Raw genomic sequence first — 22,813 nt, forward strand, 5'->3', positions numbered from 1 at the left:
ACAAATGCAGAGAGATGCAAAAGCGTGGCATAATCCAGGAAATGCAAGTAGCCTGGGGAAGCATGCAAAGTGGGAAGGAGAAACAGTGTGCAATGGTGTAGAAGAACAAGAGGCCAAAACACTATTGATCTTGTGAGAAACTGGGGGGAATTTGAAAAATTCCAAGCAGGAAAAGGACATTCAGGTTAAAAAAGTATTTTATGATTAGGATGCAAATTCGAACTGTCACAGTGAGGATGATAATGAAATAGAGAGCCAGGAGGCCTTGGTTGTACACAGGATAGAAGGACTGAGGGTGAAATGTAAGAGAGGGCCTGGTTTCTGGTTGGGACATTGGGTAGACAGTCATCAATCCCTTGGTGGGGGATAGCATAGAGAGAGGAGATTTTAGGCTCATAATACAAGATGATTGTTTTGGTTTTGAATATAACTAATGGGAGATATAAGGTACTGATGGAAAATTTTACACTTTCAGATAAATTGCTAAGACACTGAGTCAAAGATTTTTTTTAAAAAAAGGAGAGGGACAGAGGGTAATGTCAGCTTGTAGATGGTAACGAAAGACTTAAATATGATTTCCCTGACAAGCCACGTGGATTGAAAAGACAGAAGGGTAAAAGGAGAGAGCCCTCAAGGATTCCAAAATCTCAATGTTATGTATAGAATAAACATCCTGAAAAGGAGATGACCAAGAAAAGTCCTCCCAAGGTGTAAGAAAAAGACCCAATTGAGAGCAGTGTCACAAAAACTAAACAAGGAGAGAATCTGACAAGGCAGGGAGTGGCCAACTGGGTCAACTTCCAGAGAGGCCACATAAGGGGACACTAAACATCGTCGTCTGGGTTTGGCCACATGAACGTTGTCTGCAGCCTCTGCTTGGCATTTTAATGAGATAGCAGACATGAGTTGAAACCTATTCTAACTGAGGGCCAAATATAAAATGAAGTGTGGTGATATTTATTGTAGATTGTAACTTCCAGAAACATCTCTACAAAGAGGAGAAATGTAGGGTTTTAGCTTGAGGAAATGTGAGATCAAATTAAGAATTTTCTTTTCTTTTCTAGTGGAGGATACTTGAGAGCTACAGGTCAATGAAGCAGCCAAGACTGAGGACCCGGAAGAGGAAGAAATGTCAGAAGTAGCACAATGCAAAGAGATCAGCCTGCTTCCCAAGCACTGTAAGCAGTAAGACTTGAAAGCAGATGGAAACAATGTAAAAACTGTGATAGTTCTAAATAGTGATATAGTACATGGGAGAATTATTCCCAGACTAAATACTGGAAGTGAGAGAGGTGACAGGGCAGAGTTTGAGCGCACTGAGAAGTTCAGAAGTGTCCATGAAGGATATGGCTGAGGACACAAAATGTATTGACAGGGAGAACTAGACACATGCATTTCTACTTCCCACCTAGTTCTAGGCAAATGTCCATTCTTAATCCTGGCCCTAGGAGTTGGGAAATGTGACAGTGACAATGTGAGATACAGCAACATTATATTCAAGTGTCCCAGGGACACTGGAGCAGAGGACGAACGAAGTGGACATTTCTAAAACTTTCAATAATGTTAGAGGCTCAACTTCTCTCATGAAGACTTACTTCATTTTCTCTCTCTAAATTCCATCCTGCTTTGCTATGGAAAAGCCAAGTTATTCCTCTTGCTACCAGCTACATATTCCCACTATTTTGTATTTGCTTTTGACTCCACTTTCCATTTTTCAGAAATAGCCATAGGAGACCCTGCTTGTCTGCAGGATGATTGTGTCCACAGAGGTCATTTGCAGCACATTAAAGGGTAGGTATGTAATTTCCATTCTGGGGAGGGAGCTTCTACCATACATGTTATCACCAAAACACTCTATCTTGATTTGGTCAGTTAATAACAATCTGTCTTTCCAAAGTCTACAATGAATTCAGGAGCTGTGGCTTCCACAGTGTTTTCACAACTGAAATTGCTCTTAGAGATAGTAGAGGGAGAAATCAAATTAAGTCACTTTCCTCCCACCCTTTGCTATCTAGCTGGAGATCATTAGTACAAATGATAGTTAGTCTAGCAATAGTAATGCAATCCAAACAACCACATCCATCTCAATGAACCATGCCACTAGTTTGGGTATTCCACTGGCTACTAATTAACAGTGACACACAGTAATGGCCCCAGAAGCAGGGTCAACAGAGCATTAGTAGTGCCTTAATGCAGTCAGAAATGATAGATATTAAAGTCTTTTCTCCAGCCCCAAGGAACAAGAGGGAGGGTGGTGGAATGAGAAGTCACTTGACAGCAGATATCACATGGAAACAGCCTCTCCAAAGCAGCAGGCTTCCTAAACCTGAGAAAAGGAGAAAGTGCTCTGTGAGAAACAGTTCCTGCTCCTGGGCTCTCAAGCAATTTTATGTTTAATTTAATAGAACATGAATTTAGTCCTGAACAAAGCAGATCAATGCCACATGGTGTTAGAAAGAGGGTTAAGATTGAGCCAAGCTGTTCTTCTGAAACCTTTCCTCTGGTCTTTTTTTTTTTTTTTTTTTTGAAAAAAAAAAAAATAAAATAAAAAAAAATAAAATTTTAACATCCACCCATGGCTGTCTACTCCATCATGACCAACCAACTGCAAGGGCAGAGTCAGCAGCCACCCAGAATGAGCCTTGAAACTTCTTTCTCAGAATAAATCCCCCTTTAGCCTACAAGAAATCCCAACATATATTCTTCTGAATCAGCTATAAAAGAGAAAAGGTGTTACTTGGCCAAGATTCCCCAATAACTGATAACCAACCCATTCTTGTGCTCTATGGCTTTGCATGGTGTCTAGCAAACAGCAAGTGCTCATTAAATATCTGTTGGCCAAATGAATAAACCCACCCCCCAATTGTTATCCATTTAGCCCTGACTAGTTTATCAGATCATAGTTTGCACCTATCCCTGAGCAATATCTAACCAGGCTCAAAGAGGAGCTTGTGGTGAGGTGGAGGGTAAGAATCTATGGAGTTCAGGGAACAGCTAGAGAATTAGCCCAGCAGGGTTCAGGGTAATGTAGGGCAGCTGGAGGGCCTCAGGCACCTGTCAAGAGGAAACACAAGATGATAAAGGGTGATTGAAAGACAAAGGTGACTGCCTGGGAATCTCAGGAGGCAACCTGGGCGGTCCTTTCTCTTCTGGAGAGGAATGGAAAGCCCAGCCCCTTACTCATACTCCTCTGCTGCCACCTTCCCTAGTCTCCAAGGCAAGCAGACTGTGTTTGTTTGTTATGCACAGCACTGCAATACACAAACAGATTGACATAAATTTATGCCAGCCTTTCTTGTTTAAAAACATGAATTATTCAAGAAATATTACAATATTAATTAGAAATCATTAAAATACGAGTGTTGGGGGAGGGAGGAATGAGATGTGCATTAGCAAAAATCACATTTAGCCCAAACATAAAGTGTGCCAAAGCTGCTTAATCATTGTTTTGATAGTCAAAATACCATAACACCAGCTTCACAGTACAGAGGAAAGGAGCCTCTTGGAAGCGTCTGCTTCCTATTATTATTGGTGAAATTAATTATTTATGGAGCTCTGACAGTGTACTGGGTGCTCCAGAAGACACAAATAAGGCGAGGTTTCTGCCCAAAGGGCATAGGAGGGAAGTCAGAGCAGTACAGAGTTCTGACACACACTCCCAGCCAATGATTAATGATCAAGGGAATGAGGGGCTTTTGCTTTGACTTTTCAGTTTGCTCAGTGCTTTAAAGTTTTCAGCCTTTGGAGGAATCACAAAGTGAGTGTTGTTGCTGAAGAATGCCATGGATGAACTAAGCTATCAGGATCCCTATAAATGAGAAAAATGTGCAAGACTAAAAGGTCAATGTTACATTTACAATCCATAGAGAGCAGCAAGAAAAAACCCAGATCCTCCAAGGTGTTCACTGAGGAGTGATTTGGGTCTAACGGATACACTGGTGATGATTGTTTCCTATTTATTTTGGGGTCAAAAAAATGCAGTTACATAAAATTTTTGCATGTGGCAGAACTTCTGAAGCTCTTAAAGGTTGCAAAATATATACCTACATATGACACTGGCACTGACATATAGTGATCATTTAAAAATGAGTTGATAGCCGGCGCCATGGCTAATTAGGCTAGTCCTCTACCTTTCGGGGCCGGCACACCGGGTTCTAGTCCCGGTCGGGGCGCTGGATTCTTTCCCGGTTGCCCCTCTTCCAGGCCAGCTCTCTGCTGTGGCCAGGGAGTGCAGTGGAGGATGGCCCAAGTCCTTGGGCCCTGCACCTGCATGGGAGACCAGGAGAAGCACCTGGCTCCTGCCATCGGATCAGCGCGGTGCGCCGGCCGCAGTGCACCGGCTGCGGTGGCCATTGGAGGGTGAACCAACGGCAAAGGAAGACCTTTCTCTCTGTCTCTCTCTCTGACTGTCCACTCTGCCTGTCAAAAAAAAAAAAAAAAAAAGAGTTGATACCCTAGAGTACTGTGAAAGAAAAGACTGGGAAACATAACCAGACAAGCCAGTTTATGTCACTTTTATTATTTTTTAAAAAAGTTTATTTATTTGAAAGGCAGAGTTACAGAGAGGCAGAGAGGGAGAAAGAGAGGTCTTCTATCCATGGTTCAGTCCCCAGATGATTGTAACGGTTGGAGCTGAGCCAATCCAAAGCCAGGCAAGAGCTTATTCCTGGTCTCCCATGTGGGTGCAGGGGCCCACGGACTTGGACCATCTTCTGCTGCTTTCCCAGGCCATAGCAGTGTTGTGTCCTGGACAGCCCAGATAGAAAGAACCAGCAAGACTCACAGAAATGCAAAGAACAAAGGGACTTTATTTATAGGTCCATCATGCTGGGGCCTGGTTCCCAGTGCAAGGCAGTGCTGGGAGACCAAGACCCCCTTCTCTTTATTTCTGGGGATTTTATTGTTCCCGGGCAAACAAGTATTATGTCCGCATTCCCTTTTTCCCCATATTGCCACACATTGAGTCCGCCCACCTCATTGGTTGCCCGGACTTGGCCCCGCCAGGCCAAGGACTTCCCAGCATCAAGTTTCTTCTCCCAACAGGCAAGTTCTGGGCCTTGCCTTTTCCTTTGTCTTGCAAGAAGCCTGTCATGAAGTGGCTCTGGCCTCTCACAATTGCCCCACTGAATCCTAGCTCACACTTCCAGATATGAAGATGCAGAGATGGAGTGTGTAGCTTGAAGCTGACAGACTACAGAACCAACAAATCAAATGGGTCTAAATAGACACATGCAGCCATAGAACAAAGAGGAATGACTCCAGTAGCAAGAGGCAGACAACCAATAAAAGAATGGATCAGAAAAAGCTAGTCTCAAATACCAGCAGAATCTAGACACCATCACATATCCAAATTTTGTCAACTATAACAGTCCTAAAGGAAGAGATGAGTTTTTAAGGGCCCGCTAGAGCTGGGTGCCTTTTATTCCTTTTCATTTCCTCTATTAGGATGCCTTAAAGTTGCTGACAGTGGCTTCTGACTCTAGTTTGTTCAATAAATACTCTTGAATTCAGAGTGCAGGACTCAGTGATTTTAATTGTGGTCCTACTCTAGCTAGAGACCAGCAGGTGTTCAAGAAATCTAAATTAATCCACAGTACTTCCCACTTGACACTTACAAATGAACCAGTGTTACCAACAGGAGTGGAGACAGGGGTTGGAACAACTGTGACTATTTATAAAAATCAAGGCTAAGTGAGGCATTACAGAACCTTGTAAGTTGGGTAGTTTCCCAAACTCATTCCAAAGCCCCCCAGATAGCAATTGGCTTGTAACATTTACATTGGCTGCTTGCATGTTGGATAATATTGCAGCATATTCCTCCTAGTGCTGACATTTTTCTTTTTTGTGAATCTGAACCCTCTTTATCTTCATTCTGCTTAAAGACAACATAAGAATATGCCTCAATCACTCTGAGTTTTTTCAGGTACAGACACAAATCAACAAACTCCCTTTTCTCTTTCAACATACACACACACACACACACACACACATAAGGGGAAGCCAGTATATTAACTTTTTCATTAGATCCACTTTTTTTTTTTTTTTTAGAAATGCTTCTTTTAACTTCTGGAGTAGGAATAGGAGTTATTTTTAAGACTGCAATAATAGGCTGTGATAATAGGCCAGGAAAACAAGCAGCAGAATAAAATAAAGGTACAAATCCATTTGGAAGAAAATACAAGTGTAATGAGATACTTGACCCCACAAGCATGACCTCAATAGCTGATCAAAAGCATTGTGCTTTCCAAATAATCAGGATGCAATTTAATATAGTAGAAACTTCCCGAGGTTACAAGATCAACTGTTGCAGTTCAAATTTTCTTGAGTTCATGTTTACAAGCTCTAAATATCTCTGCAGAATAAAAAGCTCAAAAAAAAAAAAATGCTGGAACTCCACTTGAAGAAAGGAACTTACTAAACTGATTCATTAACAGATCAGGAATTCAGGCTGAGTTCAAGTTTATCCTCCTAAAATTCCATTTCTGCTACCAAATTAAAGTACAGGAGAGGTAATAGTAATGATGATTGAACTTACATCCAATGGTCATGCTCCACTTACCATCATGAACTAAACCTCTTATCCCATCCCTATATCCTCTGGGATATAAGATCGGCCAAAAAGACATGTAGGACCTCTCAATGGGAAGTTTCAATAGGAGAAGAAAGGTGCATGCATGCAATACACACATACACATACAAACTCAGCACCTCATTTTTCATGAATAAAATAAATTTTTTCATGAATAAAACATTCTTCACTCTAAAAATCTGTGTAGAAGGTATGCTACAAACTTCATTGATTAGATCTAATGGGCAAAGGAAACACATTCTAAATACCAAAACCATCAGAAGTTTCTGGACTAAGAGTCAACCTACCTGGAGTTGAGTCTTCTCAGAGCTACCATCAAGGCATGCCTGTAAGAACACAGATGGTGCTAGGAGCTCTTGAGGAATCTAGAGAAAACCAAGATGGATGAGTGGACATTTGTTGTAGCAGTTAAGGTGCCACTTGGGTTTGAGGCCTGAATCCACTCTCAATTCCAGCTTCCTGCTCACACGCACCCTGGGAGGCAGCCATTGACAGTTCAAGTACTTGGGTCCTTGCCACATACATGAAACACCAAAACTGAGTTCCTGACTACTGGCTCTGGCTCAGTCCAGCCCTAGCTGTTGCAGGTCTTTGGAGAGTGAACCAATGGATGGGAGATATTCTCTCGTTCATATTCTCTCTCTCTCTCTCTCTCTCTCTCTTTCTCCCTTCTTCTCTCCCTCCATTTCTCTCTCTCTCTCCCTCTTTTAGATAGATGAAATAATACTTTTTAAAAGCAAGGATAGTCTGCTATCTACTGGACTGAAGACTATGCCTAGGCTACTCTAGGTATGACCTAGACATACCCCTTATTACTCTATTAAAAACAAAACTTAGGAAATAATCTTGCCTGTTGAAAGGTGCTCACTTGTGACACTCAGTTTCTGGCCTCATTGGAAACTCATAGTGTCTTCTAAATGTCTGGAGAACAATACCATAAGGATTTTCCCTCTCTCCTCTGCATTCTTCTACATCCCCATGGTATACTTAACACAAAGACTTCTAAATGTTACAGTTCAGCTACTGCTAATTAGAATTGGTACAGACCACAACATGAACTGACATAGTGAAAACTAAACACAAGCTGCACTAACGTGTTAAAATAAACAAGGGGTGATCTTTCCATTCTGTGATCATACAAAACATATACTCCATAACAGCCCACCATCAGATAGATGTCTTGTCATGAAAAATTGTTCCTTTAAGGGCAGGCATTTGGCACTGCTCTTAAGTCATTGCTTGGGATGAAAACATCCCATATCAGAGTGCCAGGTTTTTAGTACCTACACTGTTCCCAATTCCAGATTCCTGCTAATGTACTGTCTGCCTCAAATATTTGGGTCTTTGCTGCCCACAAGGGAGATGCAAACTGAGCTATAGGCTCCTAGCTTCAGCCTTTTCATACCTGGAGTTTGAAAGTGAACCAGCAGATGGGAGATCTCTCCCTCTCACTCTGTCTCTCTCTTCTCTACTTCCCTCCCTCCTTCCCCCTCTTTCCCTCCTTTCAAAAAATTAAAATTTAAAATTTTTACAAAAATCTTCCCTTTGAAAGTCTGAAGTTATAGTAACCTCTCAAAGCTTTTAGATAGAGACTGGAATATACAACACACTACACTGGTATCACACCATAAGGTAGAATTTAAGGTAGCAAGAAGAAAATGTGCAGGAGTTCCCTAATGAAAGGCTCATTCCAGTTCCTCTTACTATCTCTTATTTGGAAATCTGTACCTTGCCTGTTTCAAAGGCTCAAATATAATGTGCTTGCCATAGCACAGTGCTCAGTTTTGAAGTCCTCTATAGGCAAAGGAGCAAAAGCTGTATAGAGCACTAACCCTTTCACACTGGAAAGCTACCCCTCTCTAAAATTAAAGCCAAGAAACCAAATCAGAGGAGTCAAGTAAATATCCCCCTTCCCTGTGGCACCTCCTGCCTAATGGGAATTGTAGTTAATGATCTGAATCGAAAGTGAAGTCTTGTTTTATGGAATGCTCACTCTTTGTTAAGCAAAGCTGTTTGGGCAAAGGACCATTCTATTGATTTAAAAATTGATTTCTTTTTTTTCCTCTTTCATATAACTAAAACATGGCTCACAAATCACAGCTCTTTTATTCTTCTGGCTGCAACCTAGGCTGCTTCTCTCTCAACCCACTCAGCAAGGGATGTCTGATGGAGGTTCGGGAGGAGGAAGTGGGAACATTTGGACAGAGATTGTTCGAGATTCTATTAAAGGTTTCAAGTGGCTTCCTTTGAACATTTGGTAATTTATATTTCGAGTCCCTTGGTGTAATTATTGTAATTATCATTAATCATCAACTTCCAGACCCAATCGAAACACAGAACACTGGAAAGGTCAAAGCAGTGGAGAATTCTACTATCCTTCACAGAAGATATGAGGCATTAACATTCTGATGCTCCACTTGTGTGACAAAGATTGTAATGAAAACAGAAAATAGCACAAGATTAATGTGTTCTCATGATAAGAATTATCATAAGGAAAAAAGAAAGTGGAGCAAACTTAACCCACTCCTGTCACAGCAGCATGGTGGCGAGATGGGTTAGGCAGAGGGACAAACTGTGGTAACTCTGCCTGGCCCAGCTGAGGCTGATCCTGTCTTCCTTAATTTACAGAGCAACAAAAAGAAAGAAACTAACTTAGCAACATCTCAGGTCGTGTACAACCCAACTCACTGGGCTCCTGGTGGCCTGTTTGGTTCTTTGCCTGGATATCTACCTCCCAGTCAGATCACTCACTGGATCTTTAAACCCTTACTACAGATGCCTGCTAAAAATTCACTTGCATGTCCACAACAGAACCCCACACCTCTTCTCCAAACAGAATTAGTATCCTGTGGACAAAGGAGGGCAGTGGTTCAACACCAATGTTTTGGAGGTGCACGCCATCAAATTCGAATCCCACTTTGGCCACTTTTCATGTGATCCTAACAAGGATGTCTGCCTCTCCACTGCCTCAGTTTTCCTGTTTGTAAGATGTACGTAACAGAGTCTACTCCAAGGTGTTAAAGTGAGGGGCTAGTGCTGTGGTATAGTTGGTTAAGTTGCTACCTGCAATGCAGCCACCCCATCGCAGAGTTTTAGTTGGAGTTCCAGCTGCTCCACTTCCAATCCAACTTCTGCTAACGCATCTGCGAAGGCAACAGAAGATGACACAAGTACTTTGCCCCTGCCACCCGCATGGGAGCCCAGGATGGACTTTCCGGCTCCCGGCTTCAGCACTGCAACCATTTGGGGAGTGAACAACCAGATGGAAGACAAGCCTGCCTCCTTCCCACTTCTATCCCCGCCTGACATTCTGCCTTTCAAATAAATATGTTTCAAAAAAAAAAAAAAGATAAAAAAGATAGTGAAATAATCTAAACCACTTCATACATAGAAAGTGCTCAATCAGTGACTTTTACTTAAAAAGATAAATTACCCTATTTTCCTCAATTTCTGTCCCCTTCATACAAGCAGAATGGAACCAAGTTCTGTCAATTTAGCACTTTAACCTCCCACAGATGTATTTTCTTTCAGTTTTTATTGCTGATGCCTCAGTGTTGGCCCTTAGATTTCTTCTCTGTATTAACTTTTTAAATGTTTTAAAAATTTATTTGAGAGGCAGAGAAATACACATAGAGTTCCTGTGCACTGGTTCACACCACAAATGCCCAAGCCAGCTAGGGTTGGGCTAGGCCAAAGCTAGGAGCTGGGAATTCAACCCAGGTCTCCCACATGGAGGGTAGGAACCCAGTTGCTTAAGCCATCACCACTGACTCCCAAAGTGTGCATTAGCAGGAACCTGCAATCTGGAGCAGAGCTGGGTATTACACCCAGGCTTTCTAATATGGGACACAGTTGTCTTAACCAATGTTTTAACCACTAAGCCAATACCCACAACCTTGTATTAATTTAATAATAATCTTCCTCCTACAAGACTTATCTCATTTAAAAGTATAAGCTGCATTAGAACCAAAATTATCTTCAGTTACTTGAATATCATAATAGCCTTCTGCTACTGAAATTCCATCAGCGGCTCTCTAGTACTTCAGCCACAGCTCGATTCATCAAGAAGGCCTGTTGTTGTGTTTCAGCTCCCTCCCCACCCTCACAGCCATTCAGCACCTTCATCTTCCACAAGCCCTGGCATGCCAAATTCCCTGCAATCCAGCACAGTCTCCTGTCTTCTGTCGCTTACTTCCATGCCCTTGTCAGTGCTATTCCCTTCTTCTGAGAAAAGCAACCCTTCCCTGTCTAGTAAATCCCTTCTAATCCTTAAATGTCTCAGTCCATGCATGCCACTTTTCTGGGATACTTTCCCAAACCCTATTCTCCTCCAAGTAGTTTCAAATGTCCTTCATATGAGAAAAGTTCAGGAAAATACATATTATGAGAAAATGATGCCTGGATTTAAAAAATTTTTGCACTAAAATGAACTCATCTTCTAATTCCAATTTCCATTAACTTTCTGAAGTTCCCTTGTAGGTCTTCAAAGCATTTAAAATACTCTTCTCTCAATATTGATGTTATGCTATAATGTGTAAGACCCATCCCCAACTTGGCCTTGAACTCCAGGAAAATACACTGTTCTTCCATCTCTATGACATAATTACTTTGCCTTTTGCCTAGTGGATAAGGTATGCTCAATAAATTTTCTTCAACAAATTCACACTTCTCTCTGTCACACACACACACACACAGACAATAACAACAAATATGAATGAGAAAGGAAGTGAAATAAATTGCAAGTACTCATTTTGGTTCCTTATAAACTACTAAGGTGGGAAACTAGTTGGAAAATATCCCTAAGGTTAAAGGGAAAAGAAAAATATTGTGAATTATCTATACATTTTCAAAATTATTCAGGTTCTTTTCAATGTCTGCTGTTAGAGGACAATGTAGAGCCCGTTGAAATGCACCAGCAAGCTAAAGATAATTGTGGTAATTTGCTGAAATGTGTGCCCCTAAATTGTCCCCATATAATGGAGAAAGGAATTTAGAGACTTATAAAGAAGAAAAATTTTTAAAGCTAACTTTTTATGGGAGAAGGGATGCAGGGGAATTGTACTACACAACCAGTTTTCTGGAAGTGCATTAAGGGAACCAGGAAGAGAAACCATAAAGAACAATAATTCCACTTGACAACCCAAAGGTATGAAGTCCAAGGAGTCAATTCTGGTACCTGCAGAGGTTATGCTGTGCTTTGTCTTCTTGCCAGAGGCAAACAACCACACAAGATGCTAAAAGCTTTAGCTGATCTCTCTGAAGAATCCCTCTGTATACCCCTACTAATGGGAGAGGATGACAACTTTATCTTTAGAAGAGAGGGGGCTGAAGTCTACTGGAGGGCTTGAGAGAGATCTTATGCAGAGATCATTGGAGCTGCACATTGGACAATCTCCTGGGGCGGGGCCAACCAGGTAGGCTGTTTACTGCTGGAGGCAATGACATTAGAGAAAAACCTAAAGTAAAGAAAAGCAGCCAAGTTTGCAGCTGAGAAGGTAGTTCTGAGGTCTGAATCAAGAAATCAAGTCAGAGATGGGAAATAATATTAACTTGGGAACAAGTGTGAAATGAGTCAAGTGGCTCAAAATGAATGCTGTGGAGCTAGGAGTGGGCTTCAGGAGAGGCATCCTGGTGTGGAGTGGGGAAAGGCAAGTTCTTGAGAGGATTTGCTCAGGACCAATAACTAAGCACTCTTTTAAGAAACAAGAAAAACATTAAAGTTGAAGTCAAGGTGTCCTATGGCACTTCAATGGGCAAATGGAGGAAAATCAGCCATGAGACTGGAGGTAGAGCAACAAAATCAGAGAAAGCAAAGGGAAAAAACTCAGCACCACATGAACCACATAGTGAATGGCCAGAATGGGTCAGCAACTTCAATGCAACTGTCCTGTGTTCATCTCAGTACCCTGTTGTCTCCAGATAAAACCCATGTTATGTTCTGACAACTGCTCCTACCTTCTGTTTGAAACTTCCTAATACAAGCTCAAATGTGATCTGGCTTTCCTTGCTCTGACTGTCCTTTTAAGGCTGACAAGTATGTCTGATGGTCTTTTTTGCTTGTTTGTAAATTAATTTCTGCCTTAGATTCTGCCTGAACACTCTTCCATGGACTACATAATTCACAGGCCTCAGGTTTGACTGCAGCTCCCATATACTGTACCTTGACCTGACCCAGGCAAAGAGGAATGCCTCCCCAACCATTTGCCCATGAGCTGGAGAGAATGTTCAGAACAATAAGAATTCTCTGATCTGCTAATAACCTTAGTAGAAAAAGATTTGTGGTGATTGTTATGGAAAGCCAAGTTTCAAGAGACTGAATGATTTGATAAGTACCTGCCTGTGAATCCAATATGTAACACATAATTTTCTGAAATACTTTCAGTTGAGTATCTGGTACCCAGTCCTAAATGGAAATTAATGCACACTACCAGAGAAGTCCCAAGAAAAACTCCTAAGAATTCTAAAGTACTGGGCATGAAAAAAATCAAAGTCCTAGAAGAATACAAGTTTCATCCATTCCTACTTGCAAATGAGGACTAGAGTCGGTGGAAAGGAATATACAAACATCGGAAATAATGTACTGAAGGCCAAAGGGATTATATCTAAGAACAAGGATTTCTGGTTGAACTCAAGATAACCTTAAATAAATACAAAGGAACATTCCAAGATTTAGCTGTGCAGCCAATTTCCATGGGAGGAATCATGTATGATTCCCAAAAGAACCACAGAGTTAAAAATATCTAATTATCTTAGATGAAGCATATTTAAAGAAGAGTTGAGGGGCCGGCACTGTGGCTTAGCAGGTGGGGCCACTGCCTACAGTGAGTGGGGCCACTGCCTGCAGCACCATATGAGTGCTGGTTTGAGTCCCAGCTGCTCCACTTCCAATCCAGCTTTCTGCTATGGCCTGGGAAAGCAGTAGAGGATGGCCCAAGTCCTTGGGTCCCTGCACCTGTGTGGGAGACCTGGAATAAGCTCCTGGCTCCTGATCGGCACAGCTCTGGCTGCTGTGGCCATCTAGAGAGTGAACCAGTGGAAGGAAGACCTTTCTCTTAAAAAAAAAAAAAGAGAGAGAGAAGAAGAGTTGAAACCAATACTGAAGGCCTAAGTAGTAAGTAAAACCACACTGAAATGGTAAGAAGGATAAAGGAGTGAACAATAAGATATAGAAAAGATTTAATTACAATTCCATTCTTGGTTAAAATGTCTAGTGATTACAAATAAGCCCATTAGAAGAAAGTATTTGTGGATATCACTCAATATGGTCATAAAGGGTACGTGTGTCACACACACACACGCCAACTTACACTTCCTCCTGTGACAACAATGAGAGGTCAGCAAAGCCTTTGGAGCTGGTTAGACAAGAAATTGTGGTAGCTACCATTCAGCATTCCGCATTCCAGCAAACCCAGTGCTAACCTCTGTGTTTTAATATAACCAGAATGACTAGATCATTGAGGACTGAGTACAGATAACAGATAATAGTCCTAATGCCATATGAAATTAATGTCCAGTACCAGCATGCTGGTCAAACAAACCATGAGATATGGAAATATTCAAACAAATGAAATGCTGTTATATTTCTATTTAAAATGGGCATGGCACAAATCAAAGATGAATGGCAGAATGCATGTTAATTTTGCATTTTAGGGTGTTCTTTCCTTAGAACAAACAATAGCAAATTATAAACATCGAGAGATGGACCACATGAGTAAGGTAAAAGCTTTACATTAGCTGCTCTTGTTGGCCCTGCATTTTGAACAAGGGTCCAGTTTTCCATTTTGCACTAGACCTTGAAAAGCATGTAGTGACCCACTCTGTCAGTTTTGGTTTGCATCCAAGTCCACTTTTTTTTTTCATTTTGCATTAAGGATCTCTCACATTATTTACATTACATTCCTCTCCAGTCAATCCCTACCAAACCCCTCTTCCTAAGCCCCAGTTTGGGACTAGTGCTTATCTGAGGGCTAGAATCCAGGACACGCTAGATATGACTAAGAAGTGGACCCTCTAACCCTTTAGGGACAGGTAGTCTGATTTAATGGATATATTTTTAATTTCATTGTCTTTGCAGGAACAAGGTTAGCCCTGTTTCTCTAAGTATAAGGAGCAGTAAAATGTCAAATAATCAAATGAGTTGTGAAATTAAATAGAATCCCAATCTATACCACAACCTGCCATCATAGACTTTGTAGACTAAACAAGATAGAATCAAAACTGAGCTTGGCAGGATATTTAAGAACACATTTTCATGTGTAAAACAATAGGAGCAATATCAACTCCCAAGAATTGCTCTGAGGATTACCTGAAACTGCATGTAACACCATATGGAAGTTGCTGAACAATGCACATGCATTTGGCTATTGGTCAATTATGAATCACTGTTCAAATAGCTTGATGTGATCTGTATTGCAGTCCTATCACTTCCTTCAACCCAGAGACCATTTAAAAAGCAACAGTCATTGTAAAGTGACTTGTGAAATTATACACTAGGATACGAAAATACATGAGTTGTTGGAATTATTTTCAAAAGAGTTCAAGATGTACCTTGAATTAATGTTTCCTTGCACTTTGCTTCTTGCCTCTACCATTTTGTGTCAAAACCTCAAATCTGAGCATTTTCCTTTGTTCTTAAGAAACCATGGGAACTGATCAGGTTTTGCTACACTGTTTCCGAAACTCTTATGTCAGTTCCTTGTTATGCTTTCCCCCCACCCAATAAAATCAACTTACAGAAATGACTTGGCTTATGAAATTCAGAGAGGAATGGAGTCACCTGCTGCTGAAGTGATGCAAACATTAAGATGGCCATGACCAGAAAGAGAGTATTGTCATTTTAATGTGAGCAGTGACATAGACTTAAATGCTAAAGTGATACTAGTCTCCAGGTTATTGTCATCTATGCACATGAGATTTTCAAGAAAGACATTTTACAAATACCTTACGAATATGACTCATCTATACAGTTTGCATTTGGTTTTATTTGATGCAATGATGTACGTAAAAAATAGTTCAAAAAATAAGCACAGGCATTCATAATCTGAGCTTCCTTTCATTCACAATGCTGATAGGTGGATCTATTCTGTCTCAGGTTCCCTATACTTTTCTCTAGGACAGAAGAAAGACATGCTAAATGACATGAGCTTAAAGTAGGAAGGGCAAGTCTTACCCAAGCAAGTAGATGATTTACATGTGCCACGTAAATGTAATTTTTTATAGTTATGTCTCAATTATTTACGGTATTAAGGAACAGAGATAGCACAGATGAAAGAATCATAGCATCTCAGGGTTGAAAGTGCTTAAAGGCCACACAGTTCAATCACTCATATGATGGCTAATTTAACTCCACAGCCTTTTCCCTATACTAGGTAGACTTCCAGCATGTGCTTGAATATCTTTAGTGATGGCAAAAGGCTAGCTCATTTCATCCTTGAATAATTCCATTAGATTTTGGCTCAATCTAAAGGACAAATCTTTCTATTCCCCTGTTACTTATACACCTATTCTTTGATAATGAAAAGCAAGAGCTATGCTTTTCAATCTTCATATCTGGAGTACTTATTACAATGCTTAGCTGACACATAGTAGGGTTTCATTAAGTGCTTATTGAACAGAACTGAAATACAAAGATAAATGATGTATCACACAGGCCATGTTCTCTCCAGGTCAAAAATATTCAGGATTTTTCCTTTAGTCATATCTCTGAACTTCTTATCCTTTTGGTACCTTTCAACTGACTGATTTGTTTTCTTTATAATATTATGTTGTCTCTAGAATAAAACAGAATATAGCAAGTTTATTTTCATCAATATAGAGTACAGTATATGGAAAACTTCATCAACACCAGGACTACTTTTCAACTATTGCAGTTCAGATTAAAGTGTCTAATGTCAGCAGTTACATCCCACAGAGGTATACAGAGATTAAACCACATCTTTTATCAAGGGCTGCTGATACAGAATCATTTGTTCCTAAACTATACACACACACACACACACACACACACAGAGGAATTTCAGTATAACCCTGTTGGGGTCTAGAAACATCTCAAGACAGTAGGCATGAATCCAGTTCAGGCCTGACCCTGACACTGATGATTGAGAGCTGATCTTGAAAATTAGGCTTTACTTCTCCAAGTCTCACTTTGTTAATGGGATATGAAATGTCTATTACTTAAGAATTATCTTTTGAGGGAAACTTAGAAGAATACAGGTGCCCTTTGGTGAATTAGGAAATACTATACAAGGAGAAAGTTGATAATTAGTGGGGGCTTGATACTCAAAATTCTATTTTAGGCATGTTGGGTTGGAATGCCTATGAAATGGTAATGCTAATTAGGAAGTAGAAAACACATGCCCAGAACTCAAGAGGAAGAAAGGTCTAAACTGGCAATGCCAGTCTGCAAGGTCAAAAGTACAGATGTATAAGTCTTGGGAGTTAGTTAAGTTTCCTAGAGAACAAGAAGAGAGGGGAAGAAACACCAGCAGAGAACAAGATAGAGAGAGAACAGTGGGGTAGGAGGGTAATCCTGAGAGTTATAACCTGGAAAGGGAATATAGCATTTCAAGAGAGACCTTAATTACCATGATCCCCTTTCTAGTTTTTCTCATAGCTTGTGGAAGCTAAGAAGTCACATTCTATCTCCAACCTCTAGCAAATAGAACACTGCCTTACATATTAAAGGCCCTCATTAAGTGGAATGTTACTTTGGATGCTGACTCAGTCATCCAAAATATTTGTTACACTGTCCAGTTTCAATAGTTTACCCAGTCACAGATGGAAAACAAGAAGTCACGTCAAATATATGATTCTCCAGGTCTGAAATCTGTTGACTAATCAGTCCCCTCTTTATAACACTTTTCATGGTGGTAATATTCTCTCCCTATTTCTCCCCTTCAGTCCAACGAATACTACAGAAGATATGCCCTGCTGCTGAAGAATATGTTACTTGGATGTAATCAATTCTCCAATTTCACAGACTAATAAGTCTAGTTAAAAATGAAACTGGGTTTATTGGATAGGACTTCTTGCATAGTGAATGCATGCTAGCTCCTAATGAACCTTTTAGCTTTGTCTCTAATATCTTCATAACAATGTATTTTAAGCTTATATAAGACGAAAGACACATTCTCTGCACTGTTTATGTACTTCATTTTTCCTACACCTCTGTATTCTAAAAACAAAATATACTTTCTAATCTTGAGGGCTCCGACACTTTACCCACTCTTGAAGATTGCCTGCAAATTTCTAGAGTGAATTCACTTTGAGCACCTAAGTAGATGCAATGTTGGCATAGTGTTTAAAACACTGATTTTTGAGCCATCAATATTGATTAAATAACTAATTCTCAATGACAGCAAATATTGGGAAAAATTGTTTTATCCTCATGAGGCTCAGTTTCCTCATCTGTAAAATGTAGTAATAACATCTAACTTTTATGCCTTTATAAAACTTCAGCGCTTAATAACTTAATAGAAAAGTAAAAGCATATAGCACAAAGTATAACATTCTGTTAAATATGGATGTATGCACTTATTACCTCTTAGGGCTTCCTGTGTATTCTTTTCAAAGATCCATTTTCCTGTCAGAGAAGACTCACAAAGCAAGTTGGTGTCCTTATATTTAAATATTAACTCTCCACTATTGGTACCCATGCATTGGGTGTATGTGTGTGTTTCAAATTTCTGTAAATCTCTGTTCATTTGAATCTTTGTATCTTTTATTTCCTTTATTCTTGCCACTTGTGACTCTGTACATTTTCGTCTCCAACATTCTTTGTTCCTTTTAAAAATCAGAACTTATTAGAGAGTGATTTGTTCTTTATCCCTTGTAATTCTCTTTTCCCTACTTAACAACAGATTTTATAGTCAAATTAATTTCTCAAAAAATTCTATGTTCTTGACCCAACATTGATTTGAGAACTTTTAAATGCATAATAATTTTCTGTGAACATTTTGAAAGCTATTTTGAAGGAATCTAGTATATATAATGTCTACACCTAACCTTTCCTTTTGAGATCCTAAACTCTAAGTTGAACTGGTAGATTTCTGCCAAAATTTCTGTACTTTTATTTAATTAGCCAATTTAGATTCAAAAGAGAAGTTCCCTTCACTTTATTTCATAGGAGATGACATTTGTCAGCAATCAAATGTAAGCCTTGCAATAAGTTATACTTTTACTTAATGGAGACTTCCAAAATATTCTAGTATAATTAAAGCCCTTCATCGAGTATATCTTTCATTTGTGCCAACTTTTAAAAAAAATGTATTTCAGGAAAGTATTATCAGTTCCCTTCTCTGATTAGGAAGTCTGTAGAAGATGGAATGGTAGTGCTATTGATTAAAAGCATGGGCTCTGGAGTCAGATGCTTAGATTCCTGTCGTTTGGTTTTTTTTGTTTGTTTGTTTGTTTGTTTTTGCCTTAAATTCTCTATGACAGAACTCACTTATACACATAGCACTGAGCAATTCTTAAGCATACAACCTCACTTAACTCTGACGTACATTCCTTAAACCCACAGGATCTCGTTCTTTGTCAGGTTCACAATTCTAAGCTGTCCTCTCTAGACTTTCCTCACAGGTGAAGATCTAAAACATGTATGGTGTCAGCTGTAATCATTATTTCATTTACATTTGCTTTTTCTTTTACATTATAATTTCATTACCCTATCATATATCAGTAGCCAAAAGTGGTATATTGGGCTGTAGACCCAACTATAATCTTTGGTCAAACATGACATGAGTTCTTCTGCAGTACTAAGAATGTAAACATTCAGTATTATCATCCCCATTTATCCTGCTACTCTACAGCATCTTATTGACTATTCCCAAAACTTTTTTTTTTTTTTTTGACAGGCAGAGTGGATAGTGAGAGAGAGAGAGAGAGACAGAGAGAAAGGTCTTCCTTTTGCGATTGGTTTACCCTCCAATGGCCGCCGCGGCTGGCGGGCTGTGGCCGGCGCACCACACTGATCGGATAGCAGGAGCCAGGTACTTATCCTGGTCTCCCATGGGGTGCAGGGCCCAAGCACTTGGGCCATCCTCCACTGCCTTTCTGGGCCATAGCAGAGAGCTGGCCTGGAAGAGGGGCAACCGGGACAGAATCCGGCACCCTAACCGGGACTAGAACCCGGTGTGCCAGCGCTGCTAGGTGGAGGATTAGCCTAGTGAGCCGCGGCGCCAGCCTCCAAAACTTTTTAATGTAATTTACATTACTTCTCTCAAGTAAACTAGATATCTCTTCCTTCTCCAATTTAGTATTGGAATAACTGCCTACAGTGATATGAATTCTTTTTCATACTAATATATAATTTAAACTTTTATTTTGATATAATCACAAACTTACAGAGAAATTTGGAAGACCCGTGTAAAGAACTTTTCTTTCCTTGGCTCGTATGAGAGTCAATTGCTGACACTAACTTATAAACTCAAGAAGCTCAATGAACCTCAAACAGGATAAGACCAAAGAAGGGGGGGGGGGGAATCAGCGCTTTGGCATAGCAAGTAAAGCCATCGCCTGCAGTGGCGGCATCCCATATGAGCACCGGTTCAAATCCTGGCTGCTCCACTTCCTATCCAGCTCTCTGCTATAGCCTGGGAAAACAGTAGAAGACGGTTCAAGTTCTTGGGCCCCTGCATCCACATGGGAGACCCAGAAGAAGCTCCTGACTCCTGGCATCAGATTGGCTTAACTCCGGCCTTTGCAGCCAGAGAAAATCATGCTGATACATATAATAATCAAACTGAGAAAAAACAAAGATAAGGAAAAATCTTGCAAGACAAAAACACAGTACACACAGAGAAACTGATAGAAATGACTGCATACTCATATTTCTCATTGGAAATCATGTGGGCAAGAAAACAGTGGGAGCAACAATGCTAGAATTAAAAATAAACCAATAGACAATAAATCTGATTAGTCCAGAGCTCTCTGTCCAGTGAAAACATCCTTCAAGAATGTAAGTGAGGGGTCAGTATTTTGCACAGCGGTTGAGACACCTGCATCAGAGTGCCTGGGTTTGATCCCCAGCTCTGGCTCCTGACTCCAGCTTCCTGACAATTTGCTCTCTGGGAGGAAGCAGTGGTGGCTCAGATAATCAGTTTCCTGCCACCCAAGTGGGAGACTTGGACTGAATCTCTGGTTCTCAGTTCAAGTCCCAGCCCAGCACCAAGCATTTGAAACAGAAACAGTAGATGGCAGTTTAGATGTGCTCACTCACTCTTTCATAAAGAAAACTTTAATGAAAAAAGTATTAGAAGAATTAGAGTGAAATAAAAATATGACATACAGGAAGCCTAGGAATTTGTCAAAGATCTGTTACAAAAATGTTAAAGAAAATTTATTACCGAAAGCAAAGCAGTATCAGAGGGGGAAATGTGGAACTTTACAAATGAAGGAAAAGCAACAGAAATGATTTTTTTGGGATAAATATAATAGACTGTTTTCTACTTCTAATATGTGTAGCTTTTTTTTCAACTTGAGTTTATTTATTTATTTACTTATTTAAAAGTCAGAGTTACAGAAAGCGAGGGAGAGACAGACATTTCTTTCATCTACTAGTTCACTCCCCAGATGGCTGCCATGGCCAGGGCTGGGCCAGGTCGATGCCAGGAGCTTGGAATTCTATCCAGGTCTCTCATATAGGTGGCAGGGGCCCAAATACTTGGAGCATTTTCCTCTCCTTTCCCAAAGGTTTATTAACAGGGAGCTGGATCGTAAGTGGAGCAGCTGGGACTCAACCTGGTGCTCAGGTGTGATGCCTGTGTTATAGGTAGCAGCTTAAGCCACGCACCACGACATTGGCCCAATATGTCATTCTTGAGAGAAAAAAATAACATTATCCTTGGGAAAAGGTTTAATATATACAGATATAATGAGTATAAAAACAAATGCAATAAATGGGACATATAAATTAGTAAGGCCTCTAGATTCTATTTGAGGTGCTAAAATATTAATTAAAAGATGAAAGCTAACTATATGTACACATATAAAAATCATAATCCCTAGAATAACTAAAGCATTACAAAACTACATTGTCTAAAAGCTAATTGATGACAGAAGATGCAATGTCAGAAAATATTCAGGTAACCCACAAAAGGACAAATAGAACAGAAAAACAAACACAAGGAACAAATGTGAAAATAATAAAAGACAACACTAAAATATAAACATATCGGTACCTATTATGAACATAAATGTTCTAAATGCAACAATTAAGAAATTGTGAGATGGGATTTAAACATTTTTGTTAAGATTTACTTATTTGAAAGGCAGAGTCAGAGAGAGAGAGAGAGAGAGGGAGAAAGATATCTTCCATCCTTTGGTTCACTACCCAAATGACCCCAGTGGCTAGAGCTGAGCCCATCCAAAGCCAGGAGTCAAGACTTCTTCCAGGTCTCCCACGTGGGTGCAGGGGCCCAAGCACTAGGGCCATCTTCCGCTGCTTTCCCAGGCACATTAGCAGGAGCTGGATCAGAAGTGGAGCAGCCAGGACTCAAACTGGCACCCATATAGGGTGCAAGTGTCACTGACAGCATCTTTTCCAGCTACACCACAGCACAGGTGTCCTTAAAATTTTTGTAAAAGAACAAACTATAGGTGACCTACAAAAACCTACTTTACCTATAATGATATAGTGAAAGTAAAAGTATAGAAAAAGATCCTATGAACATACTAATCAAAGGAAAAATGACTATATTATTATGCTAAAGTGTACATTTCAGGGGCCTGTGCTGTGACAAAGTAGGCTAAGCCTCCACCTGCAGTGCTGGCGTCCTATATGAGCTCCGATTCCTGTCTTTGCTGCTCCTCTTCAGATCCAGCTCTCTACTTATGGCCTGGGAAAGCAGTGGAGGATGGCCCAAGTGCTTGGGCCCCTGAACCCGCATTGGAGACCTGAAAGGTGCTCCTGGCTTCGGAATGGCTCAGTTCTAGTCATTGAGGCCACCTGGGGTGTGAACCAGAGGATGGAAGACCTTTCTCTCTATCTCCCCCTCTATAACTCTACCTCTCAAATAAATAAAATGTTTAAAAGAAACAAAATTTAAAAATGTAGATTTCAGAATGAGCAAAGTTATCAGGGATAAAGTAGTCCACTACATAATAATAAAAGGGTCAATTCACTAAGTCCTAAGAAACCTAAATGTATATGTAGCTAACATCACAGAGATCAGAATACATGAAGGAAAAAAACAGATCAAAGTCAAAGAAAAAAATATACAACTC

The 22,813-nt window shown here is 40.2% G+C and overlaps 1 long non-coding RNA gene across 1 annotated transcript in view; it reads right to left on the bottom strand.

Moving 5' to 3' along the window:
* Positions 1-6,794: 6,794 nt before the first annotated feature.
* Positions 6,795-22,813, bottom strand: part of LOC103351184 (uncharacterized) — a 430,373-nt gene continuing 414,354 nt past the window's right edge. Inside the window, exon 7 of the long non-coding RNA XR_016217449.1 lies at positions 6,795-6,954. This is a non-coding gene — a long non-coding RNA (uncharacterized LOC103351184). The remainder of the gene's footprint in view (positions 6,955-22,813) is intronic.

Source organism: Oryctolagus cuniculus, chromosome 12, assembly GCF_051225735.1.
Source record: "Oryctolagus cuniculus isolate XC-2025 breed Fujian yellow rabbit chromosome 12, ASM5122573v1, whole genome shotgun sequence".
Lineage (NCBI taxonomy): Eukaryota > Metazoa > Chordata > Mammalia > Lagomorpha > Leporidae > Oryctolagus > Oryctolagus cuniculus.